This window comes from Ambystoma mexicanum, chromosome 8 (assembly GCF_040938575.1).
Source record: "Ambystoma mexicanum isolate Mex_15411 chromosome 8, UKY_AmexF1_1, whole genome shotgun sequence".
In the NCBI taxonomy this organism is placed as follows: domain Eukaryota; kingdom Metazoa; phylum Chordata; class Amphibia; order Caudata; family Ambystomatidae; genus Ambystoma; species Ambystoma mexicanum.
In genome coordinates, this window is record NC_090929.1 from 1,226,577,259 (window position 1) to 1,226,604,952 (window position 27,694).

The following is a 27,694-nucleotide window of genomic DNA, read 5'->3' on the forward strand; positions in this document are numbered from 1 at the left end:
AAGAGACTTTGTTTATACTTGTTTACCGACTTTGTCGGTTATTTCCCTTAGTCACTTCAACAGTGCTTCAAATACTACGACGAAGACTAGTAACTTTCGACGGTGGTGGACCTCGATGCCTAAGATCCGGCAGCAGAGTCATCCACGTGGCCGGGCCCTCTGGCCGGCCTACACAGTAGGGAGAGTGGGGTCGGGGTGGTCATATCTTTCGCTGTCTCTCTCTTCTTTCCCCCTCTTTACCCTCTAGGTCTGGTCATCCTCTTCATTACCTTTCGCAATGGAAAGGACACCATTTAGGTTTTGCCCCTCTTGCAGGGTCAGATACCCGTGGAAGGATGAGCACGATAAGTGCAATAATTGTCTGCCCCTTGACCACGACGAAGTGCTGTGCGCTGCTTGTAGACTCCTTCGACCTAAAACACTTAAGGAGCGCCGTGTTAAGCAGTGGGCCGCCTACGGCATGCCGCGGGCTGGATCTTGTTCGACAACCGTCGCACCCGCCGAAAGTGACAGGGGCACGAGTGATGACCAAGCATCCATATCGGATACTATCGACCTTACGACGGACACTTCCGAGTCCGCCACGCCTGTCCCCGACCCCTCCAGGCCTGGCGCAAGTCATGCTACAGGGACAACACCCGGCGAGGGGGGCGTACAAAAGACACGCACTAAGCACACAACCCCTTCCCTGGTTTCAACGGGTTCGTCGAAACGGGTGAAATCGCCAACTGGACCGCCGAAAATGTTGACGGAATCCTCTGATCTTGAAGATCAACAGCCTTCCCCGCATCCGCAGCAGTGTCTTGCAACTGGGCCTTCGAAACTTAAGGGCGCTACCTCAAAATCACATTTGGAAGGCAAAGCGCGCTCAGGAGATGCCCCCTAAGGCCCCGGTAGTACAAAAATCTACGGCTAGGCCTCCTAGTCAATTGGTAGGAGAAAAATCTACTGCTAGGCCTCCTAGTCGTACGGCACACCCCGATTCGCCAAAAGCATTGCAAGGATTACTTCGGCAGTAGGGTTGATGCCGAAAGAGTCAACTAAACGCAAGGAGCGTGCAGCGGACACGTCTAAAGACGCGCCACAGCACCCCGATGCTCGCAAAGACTATGAAGATAGTCAGGAGTCTAGCACTATCAGTAATACATTTCGACGCCAAAGGCAAGAAAATGAAGATTTTCCACCTTTTGCACCTTCTGGATCGTCGGACCAGGGAAAAATTCCAAGGGGGCATGGACTGCTTGGAAAGGATTGTGTCGCTTTCAGAGCACCCTACACCCAAGAGACCTTGGGAGGATCCTCTTGCTGTGTCAACCTTACGGTTTGCTGGAGATTTAGAATCTCCTCAAGACCATTTCACTTCCATCCACCCTGAAGATGAAATTCAAATGGACACATAGCAAGATATTTATGATGAGGAAGAAGATACTACCTTTCTACAGGACTATACTGCAGATGAGCAGGCTGATGCCACAGACAACTGGCAGGACACTCATCAAGTTGAGACGGAGCCATGGGCACTTGCCACTCACAATCAGGACACAGATGTCCTGTGTGTGGACTCCCCTCCTTCCACCTCGGCCCGCCAAGCTTCACCGATAGACGATCAAATGGCCTTTAATGCAATCTTGAGGAAGGCAGCCGATTACTTTCAGATCGCCACCCAAGAAGCCATACCTGAACAAGATTTCGTGGAGGACATTCTTAAAGAAACTTCCTCCCCCCTCCAGTCAAGCCATTCCTCTCCTAAACTCCATTAAAAGGAGATTGGCACCTTCTCTTGTCACACCAGCCCAGACCAGGGCAGTAAATCCAAGGGTGGAGAAATGATTTCGGCCAGCGCCCTCTGACCCTCCATATATTAAAAGCCACGCCACTCCCGATTCCTTAGTGGTTACCACCACCTGGAAGCGGGCGGGAGTACCCCTTGCTATGGGAGAGGCACCTCCCGTTAAGTAGTCCAAAAGTTTATATGCCTTGGTTAAAGGTATCAGCACAGCAGCAGCCTTTACCACGAGCATAGCAAAGACCACCACATTGCTTGCCAGTTATGCTGATGAGCAGTGCAACCTTATACAAGGTCTCCAGGAAGTGCCTGAACCTGCAAGGACTAAATTACTCGCTATCATGGCCGAGGGCAGGCAGGTCAACACAAATGTAATTAAAAACACCCTGGATACAGCAGAGATGGCAGGAAGGTCCGTAGCTCAGGGCACCCTGCTCGAACGGCACACTTGGCTCCGAAACTCTGGCTTCAAGCCGGAGACCCAAGCAGCCCTTATTAATAAGCCTATTGAGGAATCTAACCTCTTCGATAAAGCAGTCGACGAGGCTCTAGAGACTGCCAAAAAAGAGCATTAGACTCTTAAGTCTCTTCAACAAATCACTCAGAAGGGTGGAGGCAGAGGCCCCAACTCCAGGGGAGCCACAGCCTCTAGTCAGGAAAGACCTATGGATTCAGGCCCCAACCCATGTAACCCGTGTCAGGGGGGCGCTTAACATCTTTCCTTTCGGCATGGGAGGGAGTTACATCAGACCAATGGGTTTCAAAAATGGTCACCCACGGGTACTGTGTGGAATTCGCATGACCCCCACCATTCAGACCGCCCAAGACCCGACGCCAGACCATCTGCGAATCCTGAACCAAGAGGTGGAAGCACTGCTGGAAAAGGACGCCATAGAAGCCATCCCTATTCTTCAGGTAAACAAGAATATTTATTCAGTGTACTTCCTTGTACCCAAAAAGGACCTCACCATGCGCCCTGTACTAGACTTGCACCCAGCAAACAAATTTGTCAAACCCCAAAAGTTTTGTATGGTAACTCTTCAGGAAGTAATCCCACTGTTGAAGCGGGGGGGGGGGGGGTTACATGGCGACACTGACATGAAAGATGCATACTTTCATATTTCAATGTTGCCAGCACACCGAAAATATCTAAGGTTCGTTTTAGAGGACAAGCACTATCAATTCAAAGTCCTCCCCTTCGGCATTGCTTCGTCGCCACAGGTATTTACAAAGGTACTGGCAGTAGTGGCAGCACACCTGCGCAGATTATCCGTACCGGTTCACCCTTACCTCGACGACTGGCTCATTACAGGGGATGCCTATTGAACACTCGGAAGACAATAGACCTCCTGTTCAATCTAGGATTCTCCATCAACGAGAAGAAATCCAGCCTAGACCCCAGTCAAGTCAAACAATTTCTAGGGGCTCTAATCCAGACAACGAGAGGGTTCAGAACATGCTTTCTCAGATAGCTCAATATGTAGCTAGTCGGGAAGTGATGGTACGCAAGGCCATGTGCTTGCTAGGTATGATGGCGTCATGCATTTACTTAGTTCCCTCGCGTGGCTGCACATGCATCCCATGCAAGAGTGGCTCAACAGCCAGTAGTGTCAGGCCAGCGGACAATGAGAAGAGCTGGTAGTTGTCTCGCCAGCCCTCGTTCTCTCTTTGCAGTGGTGGTCGAGGGAAAACCTCTTGAAGGGGAAAACTTTCACCACCCCCGCAGTAGAAGCCACTCTCACGACAGAAGCATCTCTCACGAGGTGGGTGGGCTCACCTGCTTCAGCAGACAGCGCATGAGTGTGGTCCCCACCAGTAGCATCCAACCATATAAATCTGTTAGAGCTGCTAGCGGTGTTCAAAGCACTAAAAGCCTTTCAAACACAACTGCAGGGGAAGACAGTCCTGGTCCTGACGGACAGCACCACAGCCATGTATTACCTAAACAAGCAGGGGGCACACTCTCTCCAGGGCTATCCAAGCTGTCACAGAACATTTGGATGTGGGCTCTCAAACACAAGATGTTCCTACTGTCCCAACACGTTCCAGAAGAACTCAAACTTCTAGCGGACGTGCTCAGCAGAGATTTCCCACTGCCCGTAGAATACGAATGGCGTCTACATGAAGACATTGTTTCCAATGTCTTCGCAGAATGGGGCTTCCCAGATATCGTCTTGTTCGCAACTCAGGAGAACGACCAATGCCAAGACTATGCCTCCAGGTACCCCCAGAACCGCTCCAAGGGGAACAGACTCTGGATAACATGCTAATGGAAATGTCCCTCTACCCCCCTCCCCCGCCATGAGACTACCCTGCCGGTGCAACATGTTGTCTCAGGAGGGGAGACACTTCACCCATGCCCGCAAACTCTGAATTTAGCGGCCAGGCTCCTGAGGTCATAGAGTTTGGACACCTTCAACTCCCTCAGAGATGCATGGACATACTCAGGGAGGCTAGAAAACCAAACACGCGCGGTATTGCTATTCCAGTAAGTAGAAACGCTTTGTCATCTGGTGTAAGACCAAAAGTGTCAATCCCATTGACTGCACACCTACACACATTGTGTTGTACCTAACTCATTTGTTAGACTACGGTTTGGTTTTTAATTCCCTAAAGTTTCATCTAGCTGCTCTATCAGCCTACACTACGTCACAACATAAAGTGTTTATTAAGGCTTGTATTCAAGGGGTTAAAAGAATTCACCCCCTTCCATTTCTAACCCAGCTCCCGGATGGGATCTAAATGTGGTTTTGACCAGAGTCATGGGTTCCCCCTTTGAGCCAATGCATAAAGTAAGTGTAAAAGGCCTTACTTATAAGACAGCCTTCCTAGTGGCTATCACTTCTATTAGAAGGGTTCGCGAACTACAGGCCCTTTCAGTTTTAGACCCTTTTATTACAGTCCACAGGGATAAGGTGGTTCTTCGCACTCATCCCAGATTTGCGCCTAAATTCATCTCGAAGTTCCATGTGAACCAATCAATCGAACTACCCACTTTCTTACAGAATCCGACTAGCATGGCCGAAAAAAAGCCTACACACACTAGATGTGCGCAGGGCAGTCATGTCTTACCTGGAAAGAACGAAACTGCTGAGGAAGACAAACCAGTTTTTCGTTTCAGTGGCAGCTGGTAGAGAAGGGGATCCTGTCTCTAAATCAGCTATCCCAAGGTGCATTGTCAAATTCATCACACTATGTTATACTCTTGCTAAGAAAGAACTGCCCTTCAAGCCTAGAGCACACACTACTCTAGGCACTGGGGTTTCCATAGCATTCATTGCAAATGTTCCCCTTGATTCCATTTGCAAAGCGGCAACCTGGAGTTCTGTACACATTTTTACAAAACATTATTGCCTAGACACTCATTCTAGATCTGATTCTCAGGTGGGACAAGCAGTATTAAGACATCTTTTCACTACTGTTCCTTCTCACAAGCCACCTCCAACTCCGGGTACTGCTCGCTAGTCTATGCACAGCATTTGATTCTAAGCAGATTAACAAGCATCAGAAGACATGCATTACTCACCGTAATAGCATTTCTGTTGATTGTATCTGCTTAGATTCACAAGCATCCACCCTTCCTGCCCGCTCGGATTGAAGGAACATAGACGTCTTACTACTTTCTCTCTTTATGTACTCACTCACAATAGCCTTGGGCTACCTCATGGCAGAAAAAATACAATCGGAGGGACCTCGGCGCGTGAGGGAATTTGGGTGCACTACACGTCACAATATGGATAGTGTTAGAGACACACTTATGCCTACGTCCCCTTTTGGTCCCCGAAAGACAAGATGCAATACTCTGCAATTACCACTGGATGTCGGTCCATATGCACAGCATGTGAATCTAAGCACGTACAATCATCAGAAATGCTATTACGGTGAGTAATGCATGTCTTATAGTTCGGTATAGTAGGAATTGGCCATGGTGTAAAGACAGCGGCAGTGAGCAAGTCTCCTACCGTGACGACTCCCTTCGGATCCCAGTGTGTATGGATACCCTGGCGCACTTGAGTTGTCTCTGGGGTTAGTGAGCACCAGGGAATCTGCACTGAAAACTGTAATGCCATTGCCCTATCCCACAACTGAGTGCCCAGTGTCACCAAATATGGCTGGCGCCCTACGCGCTGCCGCTTATTCCACAGTACTTTCTTCAGGAGGACGTGCGGTACCGCCGGTTATACTTTGGGAAACTGTTCCTTCTCATTTATGTTTGTAATCGTTTATGGACTGCTGCAAAGTCAGTTATACTACTACGAATGTCTACTTTGCAAAGGGTACCATTCAAGGACACAGTGATAAAGGCTCTAAAGTATACTTCTAATGGATTCCTTCTTCCCACACATTCCTCATCTATGATATCCCTATCTTGGCGCAGCAATTCTTCAGAAACCTTTCCTCCACCAGGGGGCGCAGTGCAGCTACGCACAAAACCTCCGAGCACCCCGAGGCGGACATGACTTTGGGGTCAGGTGACCTTGGTTCCTTTTTTCTGTGCACTCTATTTGCTGATTGGAGCACGCTTGTCGAGCTTACCTATTTTTCATTCCCCATGCCTACTCCATCCAAGGCATCGTGTTTTAAGCCATGTGTGGACTGCAATCGGCAGATGTCAGTCACTGATTCGAACCGGATTTGTTTATATTGCTTCAGCGTAGAACATGCCACCCAATATTGCGCATCATGCCATTTAATGCACCCGAAGGCCCTCCGGTAGGGTAGAATGCAGTGAAGATCTTCACATTCGTCCACGAGGCAAAGGGTGAGGCTCTGTGGTCGAGGTTGCAGGATGCGGACCGACGCTCCAAAGAGCAGGCTACTCTGCACAAATAAAAGCAAAAGTAGCAGCAGTAGCATCGGAAGAGGTCCCTCTCCCCAATAGAGTCCTCACACCGGCATTAGTCTTTGAAGAAGAGCCACCGCTCCATGGAGTCCTCTGAGTGTTTGGCGCAGGTTTCTTTTCCGACCCAATCATCCACGCCTGGGGAATGGAAAACCCCTGCCTGAAGATGTTGGACATCTTCACCAAGGCACCGTGGTTCCAGCCTCCACCCCTGTACAGGCGACTGCACCGTCCGCTTTGACTACGGCGCTGCATGGTCCCACCATATCTGTTGCTTAAGTGTTTGGTCCTGGACAGGCAGAGGTCTCTCGTCGCTGATGGGCCCCGCCTTCAGGAGCAGCAACACTGGTGTTGTCAGCGCAGACCGGCATAGTGGGACACCATGGCTCTGCGGTAATAAGCCCTACTCTTAAGGGACACCTTCATGTCAAAGATGTACCACATCTATGACGAAGACGACCAGGTCCCCTTGGACTGGAAACTATGGAACCTATGGGCTCTAGGGAGGTGTGGGACTTCCTGGAAGAATTCTTTGGGGAAGGTGAGACGACACTGGACCTGGAAGAGGACCTGCAGGGAGCCAGTGGCCTTGAGATCTACCCGGAGGTGGACATTGTCCCTGCTCCCACCCCAGGAAAGCCTCAGGCTGCCGTCCTGCACTTGATGACTTTGGTGGTCAGTACACTGGGCCGATCTGCTCTGTTCAGGGCCAAGGTTCAGTACGAACTTTGCAATATTCTGTACGATGCCCCCAAAAAAGAGATGTTCCTGCCCTTCAATGTGGCACTGGAGGCCCCCGTATTGGGGGTGTGGGAGAAACCTGCCTCTGTTCAGGCAGTGGGCAGGGATCTGGGGAGGAAGCAACATCCTGCTCCATCAGACCCAACTTTTCTTTGTTCCTATGCCTCACCTGAAAGCTTAGTGGTTCAGGCTGTGATGGCTAGCCTGACGACTTCTACCTTCCCGTCCCTTCTACTGGACTGGGAGATTAAGAGGTTCGACACATGGGGCAAGAAGGTGGTTGCGTTAGGCAGTCTTGCACTGTGGCCCGTGAATGCCTCTTGCGCCATGGGTAATTTATCCTTCGGCCTTTGGATGGTGGCAATCAATGCGGCTGAGTATGTTCCCAAGGGAGCGATGAGGGACGGTTTCCTGTCTTTGGTCTCTGATGTCAAGGAGGTGGCACGCCAGATGCTGTAGTCCGGACAACATGGTGGATTGTGTGGGCAGGCCCATGGCCACTAGCACAGTGGTCAGGCACCACTCGAAGTGGAGTATGTCAGGGTTTGCGGCCAGTGTCCAGACCAGGATGTTGGACATGCCTTTCGAGGTCCAGAATCTTTTTGTAGCCAAGGCCGACGCCCTCCAGAAGGTCTTTCCTTGTTCATCCCGGAATGGTAGAAAAATATGTCTGATGCTTGGGCCTTATATGTCATCCGACAGGGATATTGCCTCTCATTCCTTCAGTGCTCCCCGGACCACGGCCCTCTGGCCATCCCTTTTTCTCCAGACCCAATCCTCCTGGAGGAGGTCCTTAAGCTCCTGTTAAAAAGCACAATTGAGCTATTTCCGCACTCAGAACAAGGGAAGGCATGGTACTCCACCTATTTTCTGGTCCCGACGAAGGATGAAGCTTGTTCCCCATTCTGGATCTGCAGCTGCTCAACTTGTTCTTATGCAAGGAAAGTTCAAGATGGTTACTCTAGCCCAGGTTCTGCAGGACTAGTTGGGTTCCCTGGACCTTCAGGATGCCTACTTCAATGCGCCAATTCATCATCATTACAGCACTTAATGTTTGTGGTGGGTCAACACCATTATCAGTTTAAGGTCCTGCTGTTCGGTCTTTACTCGGCCCACAGGGTTTTCAACAAGCTGCTGACAGTGGTAGTAGCTTGCTTCAGAAGGGAGCGCATTCATTTATTTACCTACCCAGACAACTGGATCACCCAAGCTCGCACACATGCTCTCTATTGCACAGCCTTGGTTTTCCTCGAACTTCAAGGTCTCAAGTTTTTCTATCCCAGTCTCTCTGGTTCATTGGGGCAGTCTTTGGCACTCGCTTGGGCAGAGCTTTCACGCCCGAACACCAAATGGCAGGCATCTTTCGGATGGTCAATGACCTCCAATTGCAAGTCCCTGCCTAGCCTTTCCTGCGCCTTCTGGGCCTCATGTCCTCCTGCATCCTAGTGGTACCAGAGGCTATGCTGGGCATGAGATTGCTTCAGTGGCTTCCCCGTCGCGAATGTTTGCAGTTTCAGGGCCTTATGTCGGGCCTTTTACAGGTCTCGAATCGGGTGGCTCTCGTGTGGTGGGCCATGCGAGACAACATGCAGAGAGGTGTGTTGTTTCACCAACTTTGGCCCTTCCTGACTGTGTTCATGGACGCAAATCTGACTGGTTGTACGCTCACCTATCAGACTTAACAGTGAGCAGACTGTGGTCTCCCGCGCAGTCTCCGGGCTACATCAACTTGCTGGGGCTGAGTGGGGGTGAGAACAGGCTGGCTCTGGTCGCTTTCCTCCCTCTGTGAAAACAAGACTGTGCTGATCCGGGGAGGAAGGATAGCGCAGGGGAAATGCGTTTGTCTTGGAAGCAAGACGACGCAGTGCAACACAGGTTTGAATCCTGATCCCACGATTAGAAACTTCTCGCTGGTATTAAGCGCGTTATAAAAAAACTAATTATAATCCTGATGGACAACATATTAGCCATGTATTACCTCAACAAACAAGTTGATGTGGGGTCTTTGCCTTGTGCAGAGAGGCAATGCTACTGTGGTTCTGGGCTCTGGGGTATGATCTTTCAGGCGGCGGCTCATCTGGTTGGACAAGAGAATGTCACAGCAGATGCCTCGAGAAGACAGACTTAGCCTTAGCCTTCCCACGAGTGGGAGCTCTGGTAGTAAGTTCTCGAGGAGATCTTCACCTTTTGGGGAGCTCCTCAAGTGGACCTCTTTGCTTGCAGTGTCAACAAGGAGTGCAAGTTGTTATGCACCAGACAATTTTTTTTGTCAGGGAGCTCTGGGGGACGCACTGACGGCCGAGTGGACACTTCTATGTGTTCCTGCAATCCCTGTAATTCTGCTGGTTCTCAAGAGTTTGTGCCTGTTCGGAACCATGATGATCCTGATCCTTGCAGACTGGGCCTGAGGAACATGTTATCTGAACTTGCTGGTCGTGTCCATCTGCCCTCCATGGTTCCTTCCAGCATAGTCGACCTGCTCTCCCGGACGGGCGGGTCCTACACCTGAATCTCAGCAGCCTGAACCTTTATGCTTGGTTACTAAGAGGCTAAGTTAAAAGGAGTGGAACTTGTCAGTTGCCGTCCACAGTGTGCTCCTTACAGCTTGGAGGCCCACTAAGAAATCCAAGTATGCCTGCAGGTAGCGTGCATTTTTCGGTTTAGTGCCAGGGAGAGGACCTGGATCCTTTATCTTGTCCTCTGTGTTAGATTTTCTGCTTTCTTTGGCCCAAGCGGGCCTGTAGATTGGCACTGTCAAGGGTTACCTCACTGCTATTTTGGTGTTCAAGAGGTCCCTGGAAACAGGGCTCCTTTTTCACAATCCCCACTGTCATGCACTTCTTGCAGAGTTTGTGTAACCCTTGTCGTCCCTGCCAGTTTGTGGCTCCGGTGTGTGATTTGAATGATTAAAAACATTTTTTATGGGTGATTTATGGGTGATCTGTTTGTGTTCCTTCATTCATGTGCTATTAGGTTACATACCTCCCAAGGGGAGTTTCGTTGTGTAATCACTTCCATGAGATGGGTGAGTGAGCTCCAGGTGTGTCAATTTTACCTCCCTATTTGTTTTTTTCCAAAGAGAAGTTGACGTTGAGAGTGAGGACCTTCTTTTTCCCAAAGGTGGTCTTGGATTTCAATCTCTCAGAAGATGTATCTTCCTGTGTTTTTACCCCTGCCTCACACTTCCAAGGCAGAGGAACGATACCATCAGTTGGACCCGGTATGGGCCCTCAAGTTATACGTCTCTTATACGAAAGGCTAGGTAGGATGACCAGCCTTTTGTTGGTTATGCTGGTGATCATACTGGCAGGGTTGTGACCAAACAACCCTGTCCAGGTGGATCATTCTCTGCATCTCAGAATGCTATGATCTGGCTGGTAAGGATGTGCCAGAGGGTCTCTACTCATTTTACCAGAGGAGTGGCTGCCACCTCTGCCCTGCAGAGGGTAATCCCTGTCCCAGGATATTTGCCAGGCGGCAACGTGGGCATCAAGTTTGCTGAGCATTACTGGTTTGATTCCCTTTTGTAGGGCAGTCATCTACAGTTTTCTGGTTTAGGTGGTGTGCCTGCTTTCTCCTTCCTCCAGGTCTACGTGCTGCTTTGAGAGTATCGGAGATGAGGAATCCACAGGAGGAAGGAATCCATTATAAGAACAAATTACTTCACTCACGGTAATGTTCTTTCTGATGGGTGGTCCTCTCCCAGATGCCTCCTCGCGCTCCCGATCTGCCCTCGCATCAGAGTGCTGGGGAAAAAGTTTGGAACTGAGGACACATGGCACAGTGCCACTGCATATACTGCCCCCAACGTCATGCCCAGCGCGGGGCGTGTAGACGTGTTGGGCAGAGACTACGCTGAGTCACATTGCACTCCATGGCGGTAGAAAGGTTTCAGAAGAACTGTTGCGCTGGGATAGGTATATCAGAGATGAGGAATCCATGGGAGGAACATCCATCAGAAAAGATATCACTGAGAGGTTGGTAATTTGTTCTTTCATGGTAAATATTCATTCTATACTGTCTTCTCAGGTGTGCAAGAATACCATGGTTGTACATTGATAGTATTTTTAACTGTGAACATCACACAACCTTTGTACTTGTCTCCATATGCTCTATTTTAGATGCATCAATGCACATTTAAATGTTGCATCGCTCTTGCTTTCAGGTTAGATCCAGTGTAGCAGCGATGTCATTTGTGATGTCAGTAACGCTGTTGGTGCTGTTATCACTGTGCTGGTAGTTTAGGTGGCATATCTTAAAGTGCTGTGTTTTTGTGTGTGTATGTGTATGTGTGTATATATTATAGTGCAGTGGTCGCTGCACTATAGTTAAGGTGTGTAGTGAGTACCATAAGAAATCTAAAAAAAATGTAATTGTTCAACCGATTTGGTTGAGATTTTGTATAGTGGACTCAGCTGCTGGCCATGGCCAAATATCAAGGCCAGTTTCTTTTTTTTTTTTAAATACAGTGTGCATGGCAAAGGCAATGGCTAGTGGGCCTTACTGATTTCAAATATACAGTGGGCACGGCCGATGGCCACTGATCATGGCTGAAGACCATAGCTGTTGGCTTGTTAGTGTTTTCCCTTCTCTTATAATATATATTTGCTTTTGAGCTTTGCAACAGCAATGCGCCGAGTTAAGCTAGTCCTGAATTTCCCAATGCAGTGAATTTCAAGAGTTGTGTTGCGTTAAGTTTAGTCACCTTAACTGCACTTTAAAGTTTTTTCCTTGAATGTATATATACATTCACAGAATTTTTTTTTTTTAAGGTGCAGTTAAGTTGTGCAGATTTAACGCAACAAATCCCTTGAAATTTAGCAGACGTGGAAAGTCATGACAAGCTTAATTCGGCACACGCCCCATAATGCTGTGTCTCCCATAATGCCGTTTTGTATTTCATTGTTTATATCTTCTCTTATAATATGCATGTGCTTGTGGGCATTGCAACGGGAACGCACTGAGTTAAGCTTGTCATGACTTCCCACATCTGCTGAATTTCAAAGACGAGGGGGAAGTGGCATCGGACCATGCCATCATGACGGCCCTGGACATCGCGGACACTGGTTTCCAACAGATGGGGAATAGTGTCTGCCTCAGTTGTCGTGGCTGGCTGAAAGCCACCAACTTCTGCCAGGAGGACAAGACGATGGTGCTGGACATGCCCTTCAATGAGGACACCCTCTTTAGGAAGGCGGCTGACGAGTAGTTGCAGGCCATTAATACTGACACAGAGACGGCCTGTGCCCTGGGCACTCTTCAGCAATGCTGCTCTTCCTTTCGCACATCCGGCGGGAAGTCTGGCAGATCGTTTAAAGGTTTCGGCGGAGGGTCCGCTTTGTACCGTCGACCCTCCCGATACACGACCTAGGAGGTCTACAGAGGCCATTCCAAGGCTTTCGGTGGAGGTGGCCAATGTCGTCATCGCTCCCAAGGTGGCATGCAGGCCCCGAAATAAGACTGAATTGGCCGGCACATCGGGCACCCACCTATGAGCTCTGGTGGGATGCCGGTTGGCGGGCTTTGTCAGCGAGTGGAAGATCTCCACCGGCCGATGGGTGCTGGACACTCTCGCCCACAGACACACTTGAGTTCCAGCAAAAGTGTCTGTGAATGCTTCTAGTGGCCTGCAGGAGCAGCACATCCCTGAGCTCCTGCAGGAGGTACAGGCCATGATAAGAAAAGGGGCGATAGAGCTGGTTCCAAAGCGACTCTGGGGCTTCAGAGTCTCCTCAAGATACTTCTTGGTAAGGAAGAAGACCGGGGGCTGGAGGCCCATCCTAGACCTGCGGCGTCTCAACAAATACCTTAAGTCCCAAAAATTCAGGATGGTCACGTTGTAGCACGTGCTCGTCCAACTGGAGGGAGGAGACTTCTTGGCATCACTGGATCTGGAGGACGTATACTTCCACGTCCCATTCATGAGAAGAATCAGAAGTTCCTGCGTCTCGTGCTACAGGGGAGGCACTACCAATTCAAGGCCCTCCCTTTCAGACTGAAGTCAGACCCCAGGATGCTTACGAAGTGCCTGGCACCAGTGTCGGCCCATCTACGCCTCCAAGGAATACACGTGTACCCATACCTCTTCGACTGGCTCATCCGGGAAAGGTCAAGGAAGACGACCGTGGACCACACGGAGGTGACCGTCAGCCTGCTGACGGATCTGGGGTTCTCCATCAACTATCCAAAGTCCTGCTTGATACCATCGCAGAACGTGCTGTTCCTTGGGGCCTGGCTCAACATGTTCTCCTGCCTGGTGGCTCCCTTGGAAGAGATGATAGTCGCCCTGCTGGGCAAGTTGCAACGGCTGTTAACACTGAAGACCGCAACTGTGTAGACAATCAAGTCGCTGTTCGGCATGATGTCGTCGTGTATCTACCTCATCCGGCTCTGCAGGTTGCGGATGCGACCCCTTCAGGAGTTCGTGGACGCTCGCTGGATTGAAGTGGCCCGGAAGCTTCATAGACAAGATTGCTTTCAATGAGGAGTTCCGTGGAGCGATAAATTGGTGGGGCTTGCACTCCAACATCGCCAGGGGCACAGGATTTCAGACCCCTCCGTACCAGGCGATGGTCACCATGGACGCCTCCCTGGAGGGCTGCGGAGCCCACACCGGAGGTCTCCACGGCAGAGGTCTGTGGCTGTCTGAGGAGAAGGATCTCCACATCAGTATCCTGGAGCAGCGGGCAGTGTTCTGGGCCCTCAAGTCATTCCTTCCATCCCTCAAGGGCAAAGTGGTGAGTATCTTCACGGACAACACCAGAATGTTCTACGTCAGGAAGCAGGGGGCACCCAAACCCCATCACTCTCCAGAGAGGCTCAGGACGTGTGGGACTGGGCCGTCACCCAAGAGATGTTCCTCATCCCCTTTCACCTGGTGGGAGTCAAGAACACCATCGCCAATTCTCTTAGCAGGGAGCTGCGCTCCTGCCATGAGTGGGAACTTGGACAGGATCAGGTGGACTGCATCTTCCTCAAGTGGGCAGACCCCAGATCGATCTGTTTGCAACGGTGACAAACTCCAAATGCCAGAAATTTGCCAGCAGGTTCCACCAGCCAATTAGCATGGGGGATTGCCTTCTCCTTTCTGTGGGATGGCCTCTTCCTAAATACGTTCCCTCCGTTGCCTCTCCTGCTGCGAGTCATCAATCAACTCAAATGGTGCCGATGTAGGATGATACTCGTTGCCCCGGCGTGGCCGAGGCAGATTTGGTACCCAGACCTTCTCTGCCTGTCGGTCACTGACCTACTCACCAGAGAAGGAGGTGCCATCCTGCACCGCAACCCAGGATCGCTGAACTTGAGGGCTTGGCTCCTGCAGCCCTCTAGATTTCAGAGGATGGGAGTTGCCGGCGGACTGGATGGAGGTCCTTGCCAATGCCAGAGCATTGACTCTGAAGTGCTACCGGCACAAGTGGAAGCGTTTTGTTACATGGTTCCGGTCACAGAAGATCAACCCTCTGAGGGTCACAGCCCAGCAGATTCTTCCATACTTGTTGTCCTTGGCCGAAGCTGGCACACGCCTCTATCAAGGTGCATCTGGCAAATGTCTCCCACTACACCAGGTCCCCAGGATGATCTTCTTTTTGGTTCCACCGTCTCGCCAAGGAGTTCCTCAAAGGACTGTTTCGATTATTCACGCCGTTGATGGCTCCGACCCCGGCGTGGAAACTCAAAGTGCTGCTGATGTGGGTCATGGGGTTGCCCCCTTCGAGCCTATGCATTGGGTCCCTCAAGTTCCTCTCATGGAAAACTGCTTTCCTTGCGGCCATCACCTCTGCCAGGAGAGTATGTGCGATCCAGGCCCTTTCCTGCAAACAGCCATATCTGACTTTTCACAACACAAGGGTGGTGCTGCGGACGCACCCCTCCTTCATGCCAAAAGTTATGTCAGAATTCCACCTCAACACGCCTTTGGTGTTGCCTGTGTTCTTTCCGAAACCTTCGTCTCCAGCTGAAAGGACTTTGCACTCGCTGGATGTGGCTCGTGCTCTGAAGGTCTACGTGGCACGCACAAAGAGTTTCCCGAAGACATCTGAACTATTTGTGAACTTTGGTCCTGTTAATCATGGGAAGGCCTTGTCCAAGGCTTCCATCTGACACTCTCATCAGTTGGCAAACTGACCCCTACCCGGCTGGACATCGGCAGGGCTGCTCCGTGGAGCTCCACGCACACCTTCACAAGATTCTGCTGCGTCGACAGGGATTCCATAGAGGAGTCCATGGACGGCCAAGCAGTGCTATGCAACCTGTTAGCTTGAAGCTGAGCCTCTTCCAGAGGTAAGAGTAATTGCTTCTGTTGTGCCTTGCCACCTCCCGTGGTTGTGTAATGTTATACTGCTATGTATTCTTTATTCATGAACATGTGAATCTACGCCACACCCCATGCTGTAGAAGGAACACGTTATTTACCTATAACTATTGTTCTCTAGCATGGGTCTGGCATGGATTCACATGCGAACCCTCCCTCCTACCCCTCTGCGGCTCTTCTTGGTCATACTGGCACTTTACGTGCTGACCAAATCTGAAGATGGCTGCCAGAGGAGGAGCTTAGGGAAAGGGAAGTCATTGGCTGAGGGCAGTATGACCCAGAGTGCATTGATTGGTTTAGAGGATAAATACAGTTTGTAAGTGAAAGTGAAACTGTTTTTTCTTTTACCAAGGATTTATGGCCTGACGACGGGGAATATTCATGACCATGTGAATCCATGCCCGGCCCATGCTAGAGAACAATAGTTACAGGTAAGTAACTTGATCCTTTTCTGTACTTAAAATATTTTTTCCCCATAACCGTGGTTATATTAGCAATGTACTACAAATAACCCTGGTTACCTGTAAACGCCTGCAAATAATCTATCTTTTTTGTGTGATACGTTTGTGCTCTGAACTTGGTCAGCAGCACCCCCACACTCCCTCCAACTCCCCAATTTCACATGTCCTCTTCTCCTCCACCCCCACCCACCTCTAGCCTGATCCTTTTTCCGTCACCAAATGGCATTTCGACCAGCATTGGATCTTTTATAGATTCAGATGCTTGATTATTCTCTGTGGTCAGACTGGGAATCCTCTGTGATTTCAATAATTATTAAAAGATTACATATAAATACATTATTTCCATAGAAATACAATGTAGATTGCGCCTTATGGCCTATGAGCCATTCACTTGTGTAGTCCCTCCACCTTATGTTGGTCCTTTTTGGCCCTAACCAATGAGGTGGCAGGGTTTAAGCTCTGCCCCAAGCAGCCATCTTCAGATTTTTCACTGCAGTCTAACAGACTTAGCTTAATCATTTTTCTCAAAAAACAGCTTTTCCTTGATCTCCTGATCAAACTGTTCCTGTACAGTGTTTCTGGGCTCAGAAAACACTCGTTTTCGCAATAACTTTGTCGAGTGAATCCTCTCTTCACACCATGTCAGAGGAACCTGCTACCAAGAAACCTTCCATTTGCAGGGACTGTGTAAGATGCAAGAAGAAGCTGGTCTAAATGAAAGACCCTCATGAGCAGTGTATTCATTGTCTCTATCCACATGACATTCACAAATGTGATATTTGTAAGACTTTTTCTAACAAAACTCTCAAGGATTGACATAGAAGACTCCTTCTACATTTGAAATCTAGCTGTACACTCTTCTGATGAAAAATCAGTTAGGACAGCCCCTGTACTGTCTATGAAGCCTTCAGTGAGGAAAACTTCAACAAGAAGGGCCTCTTCGAAGGGATTGTGTCCTCCGACATATTCCTTATCTTTGATAATACGTTTCCAGCTTGCTGGCCTCGGAAATTTTTTCTGTAGAGGGCGCTGCGCGTCGACGTCCGCCGAGTCGATATCCTTCGACGGCCACCGTATCGGCGCCGACGTCACCATGCCCATAAATAGCCACACGCTGTGTCCGTTGCTCAGTTCCGTTTTTCCGCACTTCGTGGGGCCTCGGAACGTCATTGCTCAGTTCAGTCAGGATAACTATCTATTTCTACTCGAATATACCTTATCGTTCTCGATGGCTTCTTCATCAGAACCGACGACGCCGCTATCCGGCTTCAAGAAATGTCGAGATTGCGGTAAAAAAATGTTAATAACGGATCCACACAGGATCTGCTTATGGTGGTAGGGATCCGAGCACCATTGTTCCGAGTGTGAGGACTGCATGTCCATAACGGCGAAAGCCTTGAAGGAGCGCAAGGGGAAGCTCGAGAGAGGTAAGTCAGCCAAAACCTCCTCGAAAGTTTCGTCGGCTGAGTCGAGGCATTCGTTTCCCCGCCCTCAAACATTCCCATTCTAGATCTCGAAGCAGCTCCCACCATTCATCGAGATCAAGTCACTCAAAAAAGAGACGTTGAAGGTCCCATTCCTCGTCTTCTGTGTCCCCAGAAAGGGTCTCCTGTCCCACTAAACACAGTTCTCAAGCTGAGTGGGAGGAATTCAGAAAGAAAATGTTAAGCTTCTTCAAGAACGCGGCCTTGACCCCCTCGAAGACAGCTGAGGGTGATACCCCGGGTGAAAAACCCAAATAATCAAAATGCCGCGAGTCGCAGCACCCGGTGAAACATTCCACCCGAGAGCGCCATGAGCCATCGGGTAAGAAGGCACCATCTTCGACACCGTCATTGAAGATTCCTTTTGACGCACGGATCGGCGCCGTTGTCGAAGGGTTCCTCGACGCATCGGTCGATCGACTCGACGCCGATGAGAGGACCAAGGCCACTCCACAGCTAACAGTGATTTCAAGGGCCTCCGGCACGACGCCGAGACCGTCGTCGATGCCCTCTAGTAGGATCCCGATCCTCTCGAGTTCTTCGAGACCCCTTCCAGTTTTTTCGACGCCGTTTTCGACGCCTTCGAAGCCTGTTACATCGGCGTCGACGACATCAACGTTTTCTTGTCCAATAACGACGAGTTTGGCTCCTTCTGCCTTAGAGATGGGTTTTACTCCATTTCAGAGGTCAGAGTACCCTGGACTGTCTTCAATTTATGAAAAGGCGGTAGATTCACACCAGGAAACATTTGGGTTACAGAGCACCACACTGCCTATTTCAGAGGAGTTCACCTCTGAACTAAGAAGACTGAAAGACCTACAGGAGTCACTACATGAGGCAAGTGGGCTGGCCAGTTCCCCAGAAGTGGAATTTGTTAAGCCAGACCCAGGGGAACATGCCGAAACACCCTATAGAACCCTGATGGCAAGAATTATTGAATTTAAGGGTTGGTCTGCGCCTTCACCTGTTTTTCAGCAGGATGATCTAACAGATATATTAGACAAAGGCCCACAGGAGGACCCGGTGGTCCCCTTCCATGCAGCCTTACAAAATTGGGAAACTCCCGAGGTTATCCCTGCAGTCAATAAAAGATTGTCAACCAAGTATAGGGTAGCGGCTGCTGACCCTGAATACTTATCAAAACACCCGACTCCAGAGAGCCTGGTGGTTCAAGTGGCAACTTCATCTAGCAGTAGGGCCGCTTACCCTACTGTCCCACAGGATAGAGATGACAAGAGGTACGACTCTATGGCGAAGAAAGTTTTCTCTGCCTGTAGTATGGCGTTGAAGTCCATCAACGCCACCTGTACACTCACCAGGTTCAGTCACACACTATGGGAGTGTGCTTCATCAGCGGCTGACTGCATACCCGAAGGAGAGGAAAAGGAAGCCTTCCTTAACATTATTAAAGATGGCAAGGATGCCATGTGCGAATCACTTCAAACTGGCATTGATTCCGCTGACAGTATCAGCAGGCCATGGCGGCAAGTACAACAATCCGCAGGCATGCGTGGTTGCGAAAGTCGGGCTTTGCTCCAGATGTACAGGCCAGACTTTTGAATATGCCCTTTGACGGCTCTTCATTATTCGGGAAAAAGGCTGATGACAGTCTGGAAAAGTTAGACTTCTAAAGCAGCAGCAAAATCTTTAGGAGCTGCTATCTGCCAACCTTCTTTTCGCCCCTCAGGAACCTCTGGAAGAGGAAAGTCCTTTCGCTATTATTCCGCATTCGGGAAAGGCAGAGGACAGCCGGCTCAAAGAGGCCAAAGGAGATCCACCCGAGGTGGACGGGTCAAAAGTACTAAGGCCGCAGCAGCAGCAGGTGCCTCTTTACCCTCGGCATCTGCATAAGCCGCCCCCAAACCACTCTGAGGCCTTTCCACACAATACACCTGTAAGGGGCAAATTAACTCAACATTTGACGGAATGGCAGGCTATAACGTCAGATGCTTGGGCATTGGAAACAGTTGCCCAAGGTTACTGCCTACCCTTTCTACACGTTCCTCAGAGTCATCCACCGGGGAACAGCTCTCTAAAAGTTCCAGATCCGCTCCTCTTGCAGGAAATTATAGACCTGCTAGAGAAAGGTGCCATAGAACCGGTACCTGTAGCGGACAGGAACAAGGGCTGGTACTCCCCCTACTTTCTCATACCAAAGAAGGACGGAGGACTGAGACCCATCCTGGACTTTCGAGAATTGAACAAGTTCCTCAGGAAGGACAAGTTCAAGATGGTAACTCTGTCAGATCCTTCAGGCCCTCCAGCTCCAGGACTGGCTGTTATCTCTGGACCTTTAGGATGCTTATTTCCATGTGCCAATCCATCTCAAACAAAGGAAATACCTGAGGTTCGCAATTGGCGACTCTCATTATCAATTTCGAGTTCTGCCATTTGGGCTGACCTCAGCCCAAGGGTCTTTACCAAGCTGATGTCGGTAGTGGCGGCGAGTCTAAGAAGGGAAGGGATCCACGTCTACCCCTACCTGGACGACTGGCTGATCAGGGCTGTATCTTCGGAACAGGCCCAGACCCAGCTAGATTATGTCTGCCACTTCCTTCACAGACTGGGCTTCTCCCTCAATTTAAAGAAGTCACAGATGATACCATCGCAGAGACTCCAGTTCATTGGAGCGGTCCTGGACACTTCCCTGGGAAAAGCCTCGCCACCAGAGGTGAGGGCTCAAGATATTCTACAGATGGTCACCAAGTTTCAAAATGCCCAACGTCTCCCAGCCTTCGACTTTTTGAGGTTGCTAGGCCTCATGGCATTATGCATCTTCCTTGTGCCAGAGGCTCGCCTGAGAATGATATCTCTCATTTTGTGGGCACTGAGAAGTCAGTGGTCGCAATTCTCAGGGAGAATGACAGATCCCCTCTGGATTCCGGACAAGGTAGCCCGCGACCTTCAATGGTGGGCCTATCCAGAGAACATCTTGAAAGGAGAACTGTTTTGGCAACCATGGCCGGAGATAACAGTAGTCACAGACGCCTCACTCACGGGGTGGGGAGCCCATGCCAACGACTTGACCATCAGCGGTCGTTGGTCTCCATCTGAGTCCAGACTACACATCAACCTATTAGAGCTGAGAGCAATCAGACTTGCGCTGAAAGCTTTCCTGCCATCAGTACAGGGGAGAAATGCCCTGATAATGACGGACAACACGGTGGCCATGCACTACCTCAACAAAAGAGGAGGCCTAGGATCACTGCCACTGTGCAGAGAGGTGATGCAGCTCTGGTTTTGGGCAATCCAAGAAGGAATCTCTCTATCGGCTGTCCACCTAGCCAGAGAGAAGAACTTGACAGCGGACGCTCTGAGCAGGCAGAGCACAGTCTCCCACGAGTGGGAGCTAGCTCAGGAAGTCCTTCAAGAGATCTTCACCCTTTGGGGAACCCCTCAGGTGGATCTGTTCGCCACAAGCACTAACAAGAACTGCAATCTGTTCTGTTCAAGGGAATTTCCCCCAAGAGGAGCTCTAGGAGATGCGTTCGTAGTGGACTGGGAGTTTCCACTCCTTTACACGTTCCCTCCAGTCCCTGTTATTCCTCAAATGATCAGGAGGTTGAGAAGATTCCGGAAGACCATGATCCTAATTGCCCCGGATCGGGCCAGGAGAACGTGATACCCGAACCTTCTAGATATGTCCATCTGTCCTCCAATCCGTCTTCCACTCAAAGAGAATCTTCTCTCGCAGAAACGTCAGGTTCTCCATCCAGACACCAGAACCCTTAACCTTCACGCTTGGCTTCTGAAAGGTTGAGGTACACGGATTGGGATCTCCCTGATGACGTCATGGAGGTGTTGCTTTCGGCCAGAAGACCTGCAACAAAGTCTTTATACCGCTGCCGCTGGAACACATTTTGCAGCTGGTGTAGGGAAGAGAATATTGACCCTTTTTCATGTGGTACACCAACGGTGTTATCGTTTCTACTCTACTTGGCAAACTCAGGCCTTCAAGTGGGCACTGTAAAAGGCTATCCCGCAGCGCTTTCTATCTTCAAGCGCACTGCGGAGGACCATCGTATTTCAAACTTCCACTAGTGGTACAATTTCTCAAGGGACTAACCAATGTTTACCCTCCAAAACCATTCCAGGTTCCCTTATGGGACTTAAATTTAGTCTTAAACTTCTTAATGGGCACTCCATTCGAACCATTTCATTCTAGCGCGCTGAGATTGCTCACGCTTAAAACTGTCCTATTGGTAGCACTAACATCTGCTAGGAGGGTGAGCGAGCTACAAGCTCTCTCCTGTAAACCCCCACATACAATCTTCCACAAGGACAAAGTTGTCCTACAGGTGAAGCCTAATTTCCTCCCAAAGGCGGTCTCTGAATTTCATATTACTCAGATAATTACCTTACCTTCGTTCTACCCTCCTCCCCATCCGGGGAAAGAGGAGGAAAGGCTACATAGGCTGGACCCTAGGCGAGCTCTCAGCTTTTACATCAGCAGAATGGCTAGGATCAGGCAAGCAGACCAACTGTTTGTAGGATACTCGGGTCACAAGTTGGGACTACCCATAACAAAACAAACCATCTCCAGGTGGATTATTTTGGCCATCCTGGAATGTTATAGACTAGCAGGGAAAGAGCCACCCCAAAATCTCAGGGCTCATTCAACCAGGGGTATCGCAGCTTCTTCGGCTCTCCAAAGAGGGGTTCCGGTCCGGGACATATGTGCGGCTGCCACATTGTCGTCCGCACATACATTCACAAAATTTTACAATCTGGATTCCTCCACTGCTCAAGAGACCAGATTTGGCAAGGCCGTATTACATTCGGTCCATCCCTAAAGGTATACATAACACTCTCACTCCCACCTCCAATTACATGCCACTGCTATGGGAGTCTATCAAAGATAAGGAATACGTCGGAGGACACAATCCCTTCGAAGAACAAGTTACTTCTTACCTGGTAACGTTCTTTCGACGGGATGTTCCTCCGACGTATTCCTTATCGCCCCTCCCAACCATCCCCGCAGTGATACTTCCCTTGTGGTTGCAGCTTACGCTTCTTCAAGGTCAATAACCAATTCAGGCATGACTTTTCTTATGCTACAAAACGGAACTGAGCAACAGACGCCGCGCGTGGCTATTTATGGGCATGGTGACGTCGGCGCCGATACGGTGGCCGTCAAAGGACATCGACTCGGCGGACGTCGATGCACAGCGTCCTCTACAGAAAAAATTTCCGAGGCCAGCAAGCTGGAAACGTACTATCAAAGATAAGGAATACGTCGGAGGAACATTCCGTCGAAAGAACGTTACCAGGTAAGAAGTAACGTGTTCTTCTGTAGAAAGAAGCTCCTCTCCTTCACATAGGAGCAAGAAAAAGATGGATTTGACATCTCTTTCACCTTCCCTTGGTTCTAGAGACCAAAAGAAAAAGCACCCTCACGATAAAACGTCCTCCAAAGGTAAGGAGACGTTTTCAAAAATTCCAAGCTGTTATTCGTCATCGAAAACGCCGTCTAAGAGCGGCGGCGGCGATAGAGGCCCGTCGACGAGTAAACCGTTGACGAAACCCAAGACATCAGTGACGACTCTCCAAACCTCGTCCACTACTAAGTCATCGTCATCGAAATCGGCCACATCCAAGCAATCATTGACGAAAGAATCTCACTACTTATCAGCAAAGCTATCGTCGACGGTTAAGGAGCACCACCCGTCCACAAAGCCGCCTTCGTCCACTAAACCCTCGTCAATGTCTTCCTCGTCGACTAAGCCCAAACCACCATCGACGAAAGCACCGTCGATGACTATTGACCCCTTGCCGAAGGAGAAAAATAATTCCAAGGCACCGTCCACGGATATCCCAAACATGCCTTCCAAGTAAAGCGAGTCGTTCGGACCAATGTACACAGACCTAGATACACCGGAGCCCAACTATCTCCTTTAAAAGAGATGGTAGAACTTCCTGATGTCATCCTACAGGAGGATTTCTCGGATTCCGAACTCATTCCTGAGCAACTGACCATCATTCCCAAGGAGAACAGTCCTCCCTGCCATCCCACCCACAGACCCATATGATCCAGAACTCATGCTTTCGATGCAGAGGATAATTGACAAATTTAACAGGCGTCGGAGACAGAGGCATCGTTCCTCTACACCGATGGATAGATCTCCTCAAAGGCAGTTTTCACCACCCCATAACTCTCCAAGAAGCTCTTCTAACAGGACCAGACCTCAGAAGAGAGCACGTTTGCGGGAACCTCCTCGCTGGTTCAGGAGCAGGACGATCAGTGCTTCGCCGATAAAGGAAGGGTCTCTCCTTCTAGATCATCTGCTACGCCAAGACCACCCACAAGGGATCCTATGAGGCCAAACACAAGGGACCCCACGATAGTTCCATCCACCGCATCCATTGCCAACTGGCGGGAAGATCCTTTCAGGGATTTTTCAGACCCTGAAGAAGGGGAGATTACCCAGGAGCCAGACGCACGCAGAGCGAGTGGGACGATTACATTGTAGAAAAGCCTAAGAAGTAGTACTCCCCAGGAGACGCTTCAACACCAGATGATCTAGTGTCTTTTCATACCATAATTGGTAAAGCGGCAGATCTCTTTAATTTACAAGTTGCATCAGAAGAGAAAAAAGCAGTGCTCTATGAACATAGAGACAGACGTAGAAGGACAGTCGCTACGATCCCTCTTTTGGACACTGTATGGGACACTGTAGCAAATATTTTGGCTACACCATTGTCCACACCGGCCCTCGTCTCAAGACCGGATAAGAAGTATAAGGCACTAGACACGGCACCATTATGCCTAAGGGGGCATACCAAACTGGATTCTGTCATAACGGTCGCAGCCAGGAAAAGGTTGGCTAATCCATTATCCCTCTTTCAGCTCCACCTGACAAAGAAGGGCGTAAATTGGAAGCCATGGGTCGGAAGGTATAATCGTCGGCCTCTCTCACCATTGGGGTTGGAAACACCCTGGCCATGACTGCACTGTTGGACCGTGAGCTGTGGCTCTGCATGTCCAAACTGACCAAGCATTTGCCTACGGATCTTCCCAATTTACCCCTCTTGGCGGATAGCTAGTACAGCTTTGGTTCAGCTGTCCCTCAGTGGAAGAGTGCTAGGGTAAAAGGGTGGAACTAAGGTCACAGGTCATGACACCTAAGTATATACTGGCTCTGAGAGCCATTCTTCCCTCCCCCCCCGTCCTCCCGTCCAGTGGCAGAAAATGTTTCTGAAGAGCTGCTGTGCTGGGAGATGGGTACCATAAATGAGGACTCGGTGGGAGGAACATCCTTCAGAAAGAACATTACCCATTGGTCTCACTGTTCTTTACTCTTGTAATCTAAAAAAAAAAAAACATCCTTCTCTAAGCTCAAGCCCTAATCTGCAAAAGAAAGTCACATGGGTGCAAAACAATACAACAGTCCACTGTCTGAAATCCTGTTCTACCATAACCACTTTCTCCATCTTTGAATAAGACTTTGGGGTATTTTTGGTTGGGAGGGTTGGCTGCTGGCTTTTGACCCCCAATTGTGTATCCTTTTAGAGAAGGCGTTCCCCCATAGTTCCAGGTCAGAGTAGACTGTTCTCGGTGGGCTGGCCTGTTGTTCAGAGGTCCCCAGCCCCAAGTCTGTCTTTCCAGTTCCTATGAGACTTTCCTCATCACCCCCCTTGGGGATTCTGTCAGTTTTTCTTTCTCTTCACTCAGAGGGTTTCTCAGTCTCTCCTCATCCTGGGGATTTTCTCCTTCTCACTACCCCCGTCTGGGGTTTTCTCTGTTGTCCCCACTCTGGGGTGTTTCTCTTTGCCACTCCCCGCGCCATCGTTTTCTCTTGTCTCCTCACACTCTGAGCTTTTCTCTTTGTTACTCCTGACTCCAGGATGCTTCTGTTTCTCACTTCCAACTTTGGGGTGCTTCTCTTTCTCACTCCTCACTCTGGGGTTCTCTCCACTTCTCCCCACTCTGGACCGTTTCTCTTTTCTGCTCCACACTCTGGGGTTTCCTCTGTCTCTTCCCCACTCTGCAGCTTTTCATTCGTAGTCCCCACTCCAGGACGCTTTGCTTTCCTAGTCCCCACTCCAGGACATTTCTCTTTCTCACTCCCCGCGCTGGGGTTCTCACTACTTCTCCCCACTGTCGAGGCCCCTTCAGGGGGCTGGTTCACATGTTTCTCCTTGGTCTTCATAGAGTTTGGGCACAGGCGATGTCTCTTGGGGGAGAGGTGATGATCTCCTTGGATTCGTCACAGTTAGTCAGAGGAAGGCGGCCAACAAAGCCAGTGGTTCAAAATGATCAGGCTTAAACAGCAAAGTAGTTGTTTTAACAATTGCAGTCAAAATGCAACCCTGCAGTAAAAATCAAGGTTAAGTGAAAATGTAATAAAATTCAGTTAACACTGCCTCCAGCCTGTGAACAACACATTGTAACCAAATAGAAATTTAGCAAGAAAGGAATGGGAGTTCGGTGTCCCCCCTGCACCACTAGCCTTAAGGACTGAAATATTGCTGCACAAAAAGGGAAATGGGGGAAGAGGGCTCCTTGCACAAAAACACTGACAGACTTGGGGAATGACCTGGGACGTGCTTTTGGTCATGAATAAGGATTTTTAGAATGCAAACTAAGTGACATTGGCTAATCGAGGATGTCTCTGATTCATTAGACAAACAGGACTAGCAAGATAGTTTTTTTTTTTTTGCCTGTGTTTCCTCAAAACTGATTATTACACCATGTCACTTAAGTTTTAATTGATTAATTCATAAAATGTTGATGTATGTATGCATTTTCTATACTGGTTCATGTATTTATGTTTTGATTCATCTACATAATTACAAATAGACCTAATTGGTCTTTTTTAAGCTTGTAATCGTAGGACCTATGGCCTACGTAATACACTATGACATTTTTAGTATAACAAAGATACTATTCTCTGTGTGTACTGTTCTTTGAGGTAATTTAATAACCCATGGAATAGGGCCCAGTCGTAACAAAAACTGGGTCTTCCAACTATTTGGTCAATGGTTCAATGGTTCATCTCGGGGACTCCCCTTTGTGTGCTAGTTCCGCTACTCATTTGTCCCCATGATGCCTTTTGAGTATTTATCCCTTATGTGTTAATAAGACTTGGGGAATGACCAGTGCTTGCTTCAAGAACCAACTTGCAATCGCAAGTGGAGTGGGAAAAGCAACCTCTCTTGTCAGAGAGATATCAAAAAGGGGATAGAAAACCAAATGTCAGCAAGTATGTTGGGGTTTCAAGGAATGAGGCTGTAAAAGCAGCTAAAAAAGAAAATCTTGGTCAGCTCCCTGGTTCACAAATCCCACTACAACTGGATGCGTACCTACCTTTCCAAACATACCAAGGAGTGGGAGCCCCTCTACTGAGAATGGACATGGGCCAAATACCCTGTTCGGTGGAATTTGTTCCACTCAGGAGGGTCTGCAACCACGTTTTAGCTCACTGCACCCTTGAGAGAGGAGACATATCCATTTGCATATCAGTCTTTATCCCACCCACAAGGGCAGTCCAGTACCAAAATGATAGCCAAATCTCCTCTGAACAAGAGTACCATCAGCAGTCCCAGACACATGTTTTAGCCTAGTTGAACCTCATCAGTGTGGTGAAGCTGAGCTGCTCTACGACGCATTGAGCAAGGGGTACATGTATGGATTAGCCTGGGTTACATAGGGTGAAACCCTAAGTTTTACAAAGTTACAAAGGAGTGTGAGAGCCACGAACATTGGTCAAATATCCTGTTCTTTCGATTCTTTCCACTCATGAGGGTCTACAATCACGTCTGAGTGGAAGAAAATCTATACAACAGGGTATTTGACCCATGGTCGTTCTCAGTAGATGGGCTCCCACACTCCTTTGTACCTTTCCAAACTGTTTCATCATTACCATCCTTCCAAATGCCTAAAATCGAAAAACTGAAATCTTGCCAGGTACATGTGATTCATAGGTGGAACCTTACATGTTCCAGGATCCACAGGGTGTGACTTAATTCAAAGACATCATGCGAGTTAAGACCGATGCAGTAAAATTACACAAGTGTGAAAAGTTTACTTTTTCACTCTTTATGCACATGGGCACAATACCTCAACAT

The 27,694-nt window shown here is 49.3% G+C and overlaps 1 protein-coding gene across 3 annotated transcripts in view; it reads left to right on the forward strand.

Annotated features, from left to right (window-relative positions):
* TNKS2 (tankyrase 2) overlaps positions 1-27,694 on the forward strand; it is a 2,182,082-nt gene that overhangs the window by 1,030,568 nt on the left and 1,123,820 nt on the right. The window lies entirely within an intron of this gene.